This window comes from Macadamia integrifolia, unplaced genomic scaffold, assembly GCF_013358625.1.
Source record: "Macadamia integrifolia cultivar HAES 741 unplaced genomic scaffold, SCU_Mint_v3 scaffold170, whole genome shotgun sequence".
NCBI classification, from domain to species: Eukaryota; Viridiplantae; Streptophyta; class Magnoliopsida; order Proteales; family Proteaceae; genus Macadamia; species Macadamia integrifolia.
Window position 1 is genome coordinate 370,196 of NW_024868316.1, and position 11,911 is coordinate 382,106.

Here is an 11,911-nt window from a genome sequence, read left to right on the forward strand (position 1 = left end):
TTTTGTATAATTTCAAGATTTTGAAGGTCTGAGTTGCAGGGGTCTTTAAGCACTGAAATATATGGAGGCAGGGGCTTTATTGTAATAAAAGAGAGTATAGGGTTGTGAAATGGACTGTCCATATTCAACCACGTAGGCTTGATTTCCATCTAAGAGTGCTCACGAATTGGCACTGGATTAGACGCTTAATATGCTTGCATGAGATTTTCCATTGGTCAGATTTATCAAGAACCATATGCTGGCGCTGCACATGATCAACGTTGCTATGGTGTTACGCACATGCAAAAAGTGGCATAGATAGATGCTGTTTCTCAAGATCTCATGAGATCTGATTTAAACTAGATCTGAAGATCTCAATCCAAGGGCTGCGATTTGCTTATACTTTATGAGACCTAGGCAACAACCCTCCGTGAATCGTGTCGATCTAACCAATAGGATGTCGACAACGTTTCTAACCGCTGACGCAACGTTGACCGCCTATGTCATCATGACGTCATATGATCCTAGATCTACGGTTCATATTTACAATCCGTTATGGGAATCTGATGGTTCATATTATTAGGTACTCTTTGATGAGATCTACGGCCAGATTTGCACCCCTAATGCGTGCACCGCCGGTGTAGCCCACGCCACTCTTACAAAGATTCTATTTCATGCTATCTCATTGCTCCAACTTCAAATGGTCATATCTCCCTCATTTTAACTCGGATTTGGGTGAACCAAGTTACTACTTATTCGTTTTTTCAAGCCCTACACTATGGAAGCAAGAAAAATGAGTTTTGAGTGAAGGAGAGCTACGATTTTGATAAGAGAAGCTTTCCCCTCTTTGTTGGTCATTGAATGAACATGAATACTTGATGATAAATGTTCTTAGGCCATTAAAGGAGGTAAAAGAGGTGGTTGAGGTTTGTTAATGATACATTAACTCAAAGCCCAGGAGGAAGAGAAGAAAGTAAGGATGTGTTTGCTTTGAAGAGCAAGAAGCTAAGGAGAGAGAAGGTGTGAGCACCAAACTTGTCAGTACAAATTTTTAGTCATCCCAGGCAATCGGTTGTGAGATTCTCTAACCTTTGATTTACATTATATGCATGTATGTATGTTAGATTAGTTGTGGATGAATGTATACATGCTAGGTTAGTTGTGGATGAACTGTAAGTATGCTAGCTAGTTGTGGATGTATATGCTAGGCAGAGCTTGACTGTAGGGCATTGATATAAGCCCAAATTTACTGTATTCTTTATTGAATGCTTAGTGGGTGCTAAGCACCGGGAGTGGGTCCTCCCGTGTAGTGGGTGCTATATATTGTACCGGCACTGCGAGTGCCATCTCAGTTTCAGCTTGAGAAAATTGGGTGTGGGTGCTGTCAAAAGTAGTATATTGAGTAGGTAAGAAGCCTTTACAGAAACTATTTCGGGGATGTAGGAAAATTGTCGAACCTCATAAAAACCTTGTGTTGTGTGTGCTTGTTATTTGCATTTTATATTGAAGTGCGTGGAATGTTGGATGGGTGTGCACACTTGGAAGTGCCTATGAGAGGCTAAGTGTGCATACGATTGTGTGCAAACAGGGACAGGTATATCAGGTTTTTCTTGGCAAGACATCAGACAGGTTTTTGGGGATCGGAATTAGATTCACTGATTCACCCCCCCTCTCAGTGACTGTCGGGTTACAACAATCCTCTTTTGGGACCTTCCCCTCATTGCCCCCCAGTTTTGTTGTATCCCTCCCTCTTTTGGTGATATTTTTGTAAGATTTCCAATTAGGTGGGCTAGCATAGTCAAAGATTTGTTTCCAAAATCAATTTAGTGATGTTGACTCTAGATGGAGTAAGCAGAAAGAATCCAATATTATTGATAAGTGATCTCTATGGAGATATTGGATTCTATTAGCACACCTTACTGGTATGAAATATATATTATTATGTGTGGACCTAAGGTATTGTTTCCTTAATGGGAATGAAACCCTAATTTCATTGCAAGGTTGGACCCTACCCTCACCCCTATAAATAGTTATCACTGGCCCATTAAGTGGATGACTAGAGAAACCTAAAGTGAGAAGCGAAAAAGGGTAAACCAGACCAACATTGATCGTGTTGTACAAGGAGCATATGAAAGAGAATTGAGGAGTTGTTATTCTTCAGCCATGGATTCAGGTATGTCTAAAACTTGTTTGTGTATTATTTATCATGCATGCTAATCGATCTCCATGAATCATTTTCGCATTTATTTTCTATCAATGGTATCAAAGCCTCGTTCATAGAGATCGATAGGCTGTATACATATACACTTTTTTTTTGTATTATTCTGAATCTAAAAGCCATGGCTGCTATCCATCTCACTGGAATGTAATTTTGATATGGTTTATTTTAATTTGGCTATTAACGTCATGATTTGGATTTAGCAGTAACTATTTTTTTTTTTAATTTAATCATCTGGATCTGGTTAAGGATATTGGAATCGACTGCCCTGTGCAGCGGTAGTTTCAAGTATCAGAACCCTTTAAGAAAAGCCAAAAGTTAGAAAGTGGTTCTGACAGAAAATCAAATAAAAAAAAGTTATCAATCAACTCTGCAGATTTATAGAAACACCGAAAGAGTGATAGGGAGAGGGTACTGGGTACCTGTTTCCCAACATATGCAGAATTGATAATAACTATCTTCGAGGCTTCGATCGTAATCGAGTGATTAGATCCATAATTCTTAGCTTACTCTGCGAACGTTTGGTGTGTTTTCTTCTCTTTGAACTGCAATAAATTCTTGATCAAAGCCGGCATCGGCATGGCGTTCCTTTCCTTCGTTATGTTTTGGGAAGAGGAAGGAGGAGAGGGAATATTCCCTCTCTAATCCTTTTTCTAAAAAAAAAAAAATCAATCAAATGGAATTTGTAAAGTGGGCTCTCTTACGTTTTAAAATCCCATTCCGTTTCAATTTATGGTTCGTACTAAAGTCTTTAAATAGTCATCACTAAGGTATTGTCTTGATTTGAACCAGTTTTGATCTGGTTCAAAATGAAATGGTTATTGACTCTTATGATGGGTATTTATTGTGCCACTTGAGAGGACGGAATACTGTCACACCGAAGATTACAAATTCTATCATCCCATTATATTTTGTAGGATAAAATTTTGTCCTACTACAGTTGATAGATAAATCTAATATTGTCTATATATTGATTTGTTTATATGGCATAAACTTGTTGTTTTGTGATTTTCTTGAACCAACCCAGGTTATTTTGACGGGTTCTTCAATGCTATAAAGTCTGTGACATCTGGTCTTGTCATGAGACACTATCTATAGTCTATTTATGATAAATGCAACTTTGATGGAAATGCACTGAAATAAATGAGTCTTTTTGGTAATTATCATACTTCAAATAATGTCCAATGAGCTTTTTTCATATTTAAGTCTATTAAAAAAAAAAAACTATTAAGTTATGAGCCATTGGAGATTTCATTTATTTAAAAGAATAATGGGGTTCACTTAAAGTGTGGACCAAACCAAACCGAACCATGATCAAACCAGATGGAGGCCACACATGATTGAACTGGTTTAGAATCGAATCGAACTGATCGGGTCAGGTTTCAACCCGATCCAATGACCCCTATTTTTGACACGTTTGGGTTTTTTGGTTATGACGGTAAACTTGGGCTTGGACTTAGATTTAGAGTAGAAGGTTTGAATTCAGTGTGTAATGAGCTTACATTAAAATAGTATTTAATGGATTTTATTGAAAACCAAAGGAATAAGTTTTAAAGTTGATTTTAATTGTTTTGAGCTTGGGCTTATAAATTGGGGGTGAATTAACTACTTCTTTTATAATTTTAATGAAACCCAATTGTGAAACCACACAAATAGATAAGACTTAAACTGTTTATAAAAGTGCAATCTGGAATCGTCTGATTTTTTTTTAATTATTGAAATTATTATTATTATTTTTAAACCTTATTATGATAGTCGCCATTGGTTTTGAGTTTTGGTTGTTATCATGGCAATATAGTTTTGGAAACCATATGTAAATGGATGTGATGCTAATATGTACCTACATCTCACTGTATTGATAACATGCAATTGTAAAAGTGGCATACATTATTAATGCATTATGTGGATATTATTTTACCTATTTAAAGCCAAACAGAAACGGTCTATAGACCGTAGGCATGTGGTTTATTTGCTTTATTTTATTAAATGAAAATTGACTGATTTATCACATGTACTTTGTACTGTTTATATGGTTTGACCAGTGGGAGGATGGAATTCAGAACTATTTTGAAACATTTGTAGTGTTCTGTTTTTGTTCCAGAATGACTTTAAAATTGTATTTTTATTTATGAATGTTTCTACATTGGTTTATCATTACCATGATATTGAAAATTTATATATGAATGACAAAGGTAGAAAATTAATGGCAATTTGTGCTTGCATGTCATATTTGAAACACCCCATGATGAATAAATATATTGGAATTAAACTGGGTGTAAGCTTCCGCACATGATTAGCTGCATAACACATTTCTAGGAAACCATGAAAAGGTGAGGTGGATTCCACCAAAGTAACGTATCTTATTCTTTCATGGTTTTCCCTGAGGCAGCATAGTAGGTGACATTTGCCTAAAGATGATGTCACCAAAGTTAAAGAAAATGATAGTAACTTAAGGTTTTTGATCCCAAAGGTGAGGGCATCTCAAAAGTTATTGTTCTTTTCACAGTTAATACAAGAAAATGAGAGGACCAGTGAATTCCTGTCCCAAAGGATAATGATTTAGTTTCAGAAATAATTCTTGAATGATATAGTCATTACAATGAATATAAATCTCACAAAGTTGAACTTTGTTATTGGTGTGGTCTATTTAAATAGGCTTTAGTGAAAATCCTTTGTGGGTAGAGCTGACATTTTAAAGATTAATATTAATGATGATACTTAAACTCACATTTGAGATGTTATGACATAAGATTATCCTACGTTGCTTGTACATGTTGATGGTTTATCAACTTTTTTCCTCATAGTTTCAATAAAATCTATTTTTGGAGTCTAATGGTTGTATAGACCATAAACAATTTATACAAATGAAATCAGAAATCATTTGATTTTGATTTATTGAAATGACTTCTGAAACCTATTTATACTATTGATTTTTTGGCCTTGTTTGTTCAAGCCAACAGTTAAATCTAGTTCTAATATGAACTGATATCAACTCTTATAACTGATACTTTTATTAGGTTATCTAGTCCTACTCTCTTATATTAGTGGGAGAATAAATTATTATCATATTAAGGGTGATAGATGCATTATACATGTTTTATTATGTACTCTATACTTGTTGTTTCATGAATTTTAATTCAATATGGGGTATTTCGATGTTATATTCATCGTCCGTGATATCAGGTTTTATCACGAGCACATAATTATGAGTTTTGACACCCCATTATGATTCAAAGTATCACAAGTGCATTGTTTAAGTAATATTTCTTGAATTTATATGTCCTATGTGTACTTGTGATAAAGTCTAATTTTATTAAAAATTGATCGAGATAAAACCGATATATCATACTTGAATGATTTAAATGAGCCCATTAAAATTTTAGTGGCTTATGGTATAAAGCCTATGAAGTTGTTTACATTTACTATGGATCTAAGTTCACATTATCTTTATTTGTTAATGATTTATTATTGTTTTGATTCAGTGAATTATTTGGTTCATGTGCCCCATCAGCTAATGAACTGTTAACATATAGAAATTAAGAGACATTATTATGATTGACTTTAAAGTTTATAGGTAAATATCTGTATTAGATATTAAAGTCATTTGAGCCTAAAGATCATACTTGTATATAATTTCTTATATCTATTGCATTATGGATAATGTAACACATTTCATGTGTTTTTTTACTATCGTGAATAAATGATATGAACCTTCATATTTAGCATGTTGTCATTATAAGAAATTGTCATATTTAAATTTTCTATTTATTTATGGTAATGGTTGGAAGTACAAAACTGTCATACGAAGAATGTACTCACTTTGATAACTGCTAAATTATGGTGTTACTATATTGACTATAAGGGTTTACAATGGGTTGCTTTTATGGGCTTATGTTGAATATTTTTATTAATTAAATTTTGAAATAGCATATCTTGTTATTTGCACCCAAATTTAAACCCACGGGCATTTGGTAGCAATCCAAGTCTATAGAATTTTATAATTTCAGTGATTATGCTTCCACTTAGTGGGCTAATTACTGAGATTGTGAAGTTACTATTAACTATTCGGGATGGGTTGCAGTCAAGGAGATCATATGGAGAATGATGTGCTCTGGCCACCACAGGTGAGTCTTCGTTTGGTCGATTTTGCTTGATAGTATAAGGGTGACGTTTTAGGTTTCAAAGCTTTGGAGGTTTTTGTCTTGCCACCACAGGTGACAGAATCTTCAGAGTGTTGTTGTTTCGAGCATCTTGCCTTGCATGTGAAAGATATCACTACGTGTTGGGCGATCTTACCACCACAGGTGTGACCCCAATGACGTTGGATCTTTCCCTAGTTGTGTTTTCCTACAGCTATTGAAAACAATACTAGGATAAATCTGATTAATAGCCAAATTAATCAGGTTTAATTATATTGTTGGAATGTTAATATGCCTTCTGTTCTTGCATATATTGTATATTTTGGTAAATATCTATGGTTATATTTGCCAGTTTTGATTTCCCAATTTTTTTTTTTTTTATTAAAACCTTGAATGGTTTCAATTTTAAGGAATGAAACTAATCCTTTAATATTTCTCCGACTATTATGATAATGGATTTTAATCTTGGAATAATGTACCTCCTAAACTAGTGGTTTTAAATTATGTTCAAACTAAGGTTCTTTATGAAAAGGGGAGGAATCAAATAGGTTTATTTAAAGATCAGTGAGAGTAAGCTCATGAATCATAAATTTCTGTAGAACTACGTTACTACGGATAAAATAATTATTTGTCAAATGGTTAAGAGTTTGATTCCAAAAGTTTTTCAAGAGCATATCACTAATATGGGATTTTTTAGTTCATTTTATGCATTTTATTAGTGAGAGTTTTGCTCAATATGTTCAGTTGCATTTGACTTTTAGTTTTATTTTATATATATGATGCATTATTATTATTCTCAAGAATATATATATATATATATATACATTTTTATTATGACCATTTGTTTATGTGTATACACTTATTTATTTGCCTCTTACAGAAAATTGAGGCTATATGTGGTGTATTTACCTCATTCGGTATCTGAGGTTCCAGTTAGTACACACACATCCAGTCGCTAGTAAAGACTCAATTGATTGAGGTCTAGTGCTAGTGTTTTGGGACATCTGGACCCAATCCCAATGAGCTTCCTTGATTGAAGCTTGAGCGTTTGGGAGACGCTTGTAGTTAATGAGACCTTCGGTATCTGTCTCATAGGGCTCATTTGGTTTCCAAGCCTAAACCAATTTGGAAATAGACATGATGATCAATATTGCATGTTATTTTCATACCACACTTTCATACTGATTAACTCAAGTCGGTGAGGTTATGAGCACTTTGACTTATTTGGTCCCATGTTACTTTAGATGTGATGATCAATACGGTTGGGTGTTTATAATTCTCATTTGGATCAAGACATTTGGTTTAAGGTGCACTCCATTCAACATTGTTTTGTTTGTGGCCACATTGAGTTTATCTAAATCGGAAAGTCGTTTTAAATAAATATTAAAATCTAAAACTTGTGACATATGTTGCCCAAGTGGGAGATTGTAAGATTTCCAATTAGGTGGGCTAGCATAGTCAAAGATTTGTTTTCAAAATCGATTTAATGGTGTTGACTACAGATGGAGTAAGCAGAAAGAATCCAATATTATTGGTAAGTGATCTCTAAGGAGATATTTGATTCTATTAGTACACCTTAATGGTATGAAATATATATTACTATGTGTGGACCTAAGGTATTGTTTCTTTAATGTGAAGGAAACCCTAATTTCATTGCAGGGTTGGTTCCTACCCTCACCCCTATAAATAGTTATCACTGACCCATTAAGTGGATGACTAGAGAAACCTAAAGTGAGAAGGGAAAGATGGTAGACCAGACCAACATTGATCGTGTTGTACAAGGAGCATATGAAAGAGAATTGAGGAGTTGTTATTCTTTAGACATGGATTCAGGTATGCCTAAAACTTGTCTGTGTAGTGTTTAGTATGCATGCTAATCGATCTCCGTGAATCGTTTCCACATTTATTTTCTATCAATTTTTTCCCCCACCCCCTAGATTTTGATGTATCCTCCCCCTTTTTTGGTTGTTTTAGTTTTGAGTTTGGGCTTTCCCCTAGTTTGCTGCTTGCTCAGGCTTGTTGTCTTTCTTTCTTTCTTCTTCTTCTTCTTTTTTTTTTTTTTTTTTTTTTTTTTTTTTTTTTTTTTTTTTTTTTTTTTTTTTTTTTTTTTTTTTTTTTTTTTTTTTTTTTTTTTTTTTTTTTTTTTTTTTTTTTTTTTTTTTTTGTTTTTTTGTTTTTGTTTTTGTTTTTGTTTTTTTGTTTTGTTTAGTTTTTGTTTTGTTTTGTTTTTTTGTTTTGTTTTTTTGTTTTGTTTTTGTTTTTGTTTTTGTTTTTTTTTTCCCTGTTTTAATAACTTATTTATTCAAAAATAAATAAATAAAATAGAAGAAGGTGAGAATTCCCAGGAACAAGAGGAGGATGCATGAAGCCATGGGAGGCTTGGTGATGAGGAAGGAGGATTGTTTAATATTGTTACTTCCAAAAGGCAAAACACCATAAAATCCAGAGACTCTACACTCTCCTACACCTCGTCCCTTTCACTTCTCCACCATCAACAGAGAAAATTGACAAAAGAAAATTGTGGAAGGAAGGGAGGAAGTCAGTCAGTCAGTCTGTCTGAGACGAGGAAGCTGTGGCTGTGGCTGCTAGTATTCCTTAGTGGACCTCTGTCTCCAATTCATCTTCACCCACTGGGCCAATAAACTTACCTCTGGATCCATTCATGAGACGCATACGCGTGAGAGCATGGAGTTGCATTTGAGATCGAGAAAAACATGCATCCATCATCGTCATCCTTATCATCATCTCATCATCTCATCATCAATCTGATTGATACACGAGAGCCACTGACTTAGCTGATGATCTGAACTGCTCAGACTCAGTGCACAGAGACAGAGACAGAGAGAGAGAGAGAGTTACGTAAGATCTGTCATCTGTGAAATGGGAAAATGGGAAAATGGGAAAAAAGTATTTTTGCATGAAATAAGAAATTGGTTTTTATATTGACGTGTGACATAGATAGAAGGGAAGGGGGGTGGGTAAGGTGTAATGTTACTTTTGTTGACAGATGAGTCAGTCATGCGAAGTGAAGTGCCAATGTAATGAACCCATCAAATGCACAGCGAACCTCATAAAACCATGCACTCTGCTATCCTTACGATCCCCTTACCCCTTACTGCCACCTTCTCTCTCTCCCCCTCTGTGCTTGGGTGACGCCATCTCACCGTAACCCGTGCTTGGAAGCGTGTGATGTGGATTTGGCTTTCAATGCCAGCAGTCTTAACTCATCCCTTGGCACTCTCTCTTTCCTCTCTCTGATGATCTCATTAGCTATCAACAATTGTATTTTTCCACACAAGGAGAGCTATTCAAAAAGAGAGAGAGAGACTCCACATCTCATATATCAGCAACTGTCAATCGGTTCTGAGATGCGTACAATCATCCATGGGAGTCCCACCAGACTACCAGAGCCGAGGACTGATGAGACAGTCAGCCCCCATCATTGTCTCAATAATGGGCTTGTGACTCTCTCTGTGAGAGAGAGAGAGAGAGAGAGAGAGAGAGAGAGTTTCCTTCCATAGCCAGCCAAGAGCACCATGAGACCATGTGGAGGGGTCCTCTTAATTTTACTATTGCACAGTTCAAGTGTGCAGTAGTGCAGAGTAGTGGCATGCAAACCAACAAAAGAAAGCAAAACGAGCTTCGGTAGTAGAGTCACTATCAATGATCCAAACTATTCATACTATCATATTTTGGGCTCTGTTTAGTTTAGGTGGGCCTATTGGGGTTTAGCCTCAAAACGAATGTCCACCACCTCCCAACTCTCTCCTCCCCATGCACGACCCGAGAGAGAGAGGAGGTTTCTCTCTCTTTTGATCCATATCATGTCTTCTTCTAGAGTCTAGACATGAACCCTACGAAGCTGATGATCAGTAACCATGTCGTTTCTCAAAATCTCATTCTTTAATTCCAAATAAGCCAACAAAGGGAATGTAGTGGGAAACTCAATACTCAGACTATTAGCCTAACGTTCCCTTTGTTTGGTTCTCTAGATGAGACCTACCAATTGTCCCTATACAAGGGCATTGGACTACCCTGAAAATGAAAACTCATTGTGGGCCTCACCTCCGATAGCTTTTTTTCCCATCCAACAAACTCCAATTTCTTCTTCACTTGCAAATTCCAACCAAACACAGTTTATAACTTGGTCTGATCCGGTCCATACCATTTGATATGTTATTGTTTAGGTCGACTCAAGATTAGACCAGCCTCACGACCCAAATGACCAGAGATATATAAGTTGGTGCGAAATATTTGACTGCATGCATATACTTGATGGCATGCCCATCACCCATATAACTCTTGTGCATTAGTATGCATCTCCATGTATATCTATAGGCGTGTATCATAAATTGTGCATTTTTCATGTTCACAAATTCAGGTTCTATCTAGCCAAACCACTTGTGGTAAAATGAGGGATCATAAAGAGAACGTGCACTCCACGGCAGAAGTAACAAATAAAATATTACTTGGAGATTTTTTTTTTCTATGGCATTAAATTTTTTAATGTTTAATTATACTACTTCTATTTGTACATTCTCCCAGCCCACAACTAAATTAAGCAAGTCAGCTATAACTAAAGAATCAGTTCATTCAAAAAAATAAAATAAAATAATTGCGTGACTTTAGAGTGAGATTCTATTAAGAACTTTATTTTAATTTTATTTTTGTAAAAATTCTATTAAGAACTTCACATCCACTACACTGATTCTTTGTCTTATATATAACAAGAACAAATAAATGGATGTCTTGGGAATAAACTTCCTTTCCTATCATTTGGCCTTCATTTCATTCTCCAAAGTACAAAAGATGATCAATGCTCTTACTGCAAATAGTAAAAAAGACTCTCCCAAACTGGGCCCCAAAGAGAACCTATCATTTCTTTACCTATAAAAAAAAAAAAAAAAAGAGAGAATGCACTTCTTTTACTTAGGCAAAAGATAAATGGGCTTTATTATAGGAAATGCTTCTGTATACTGTACGCTCCTTTCACAGAGTTTTTAATAAATAAAAGGTTTTATGCATGATCATGCGCAAAACATTGGATGGAGTGAGGGTCTACGGTGCATCTCCTCACCTCCATCTGATGGTTTTGTGCATGGCCGTGCATCATGCACACGATCGTACAAAAGACCATTTCTTTTTACATCATTTTTTTCTCTTCTAAAAAAGTGAAAGAAGAAAGTTCTTTGTCGGGGTGCTTGGCCCTGCACTAGCATGTCGGGCAAGGACAATGCCTACACATCCATTGAATAGGAGGGATCGATGCAATGGTTATTTCACATCTCCTATGTCTAGGCATAGGGGCCACATGTCCCCACAAAGAACTCTCCATTAAAAACGAATATAAAAACACTCTGAGTGGCGTAGGGTATATCCTAGCAACTCATATATAGGACCCTTGCTTGCAATAATTGGGTGGGAAAAAGAAGGGGGAATTCTATCCAGGAGTGTGGTCTATACCAACATTCCCATGTGTCTATCTCTCTCCTACGCCTATAATTTTTTTTTTTTTACCCTTATTTTGGGGAGGAGAGACACACACACACAGGGAGCAAGCTGTGCTCTTGGTCAC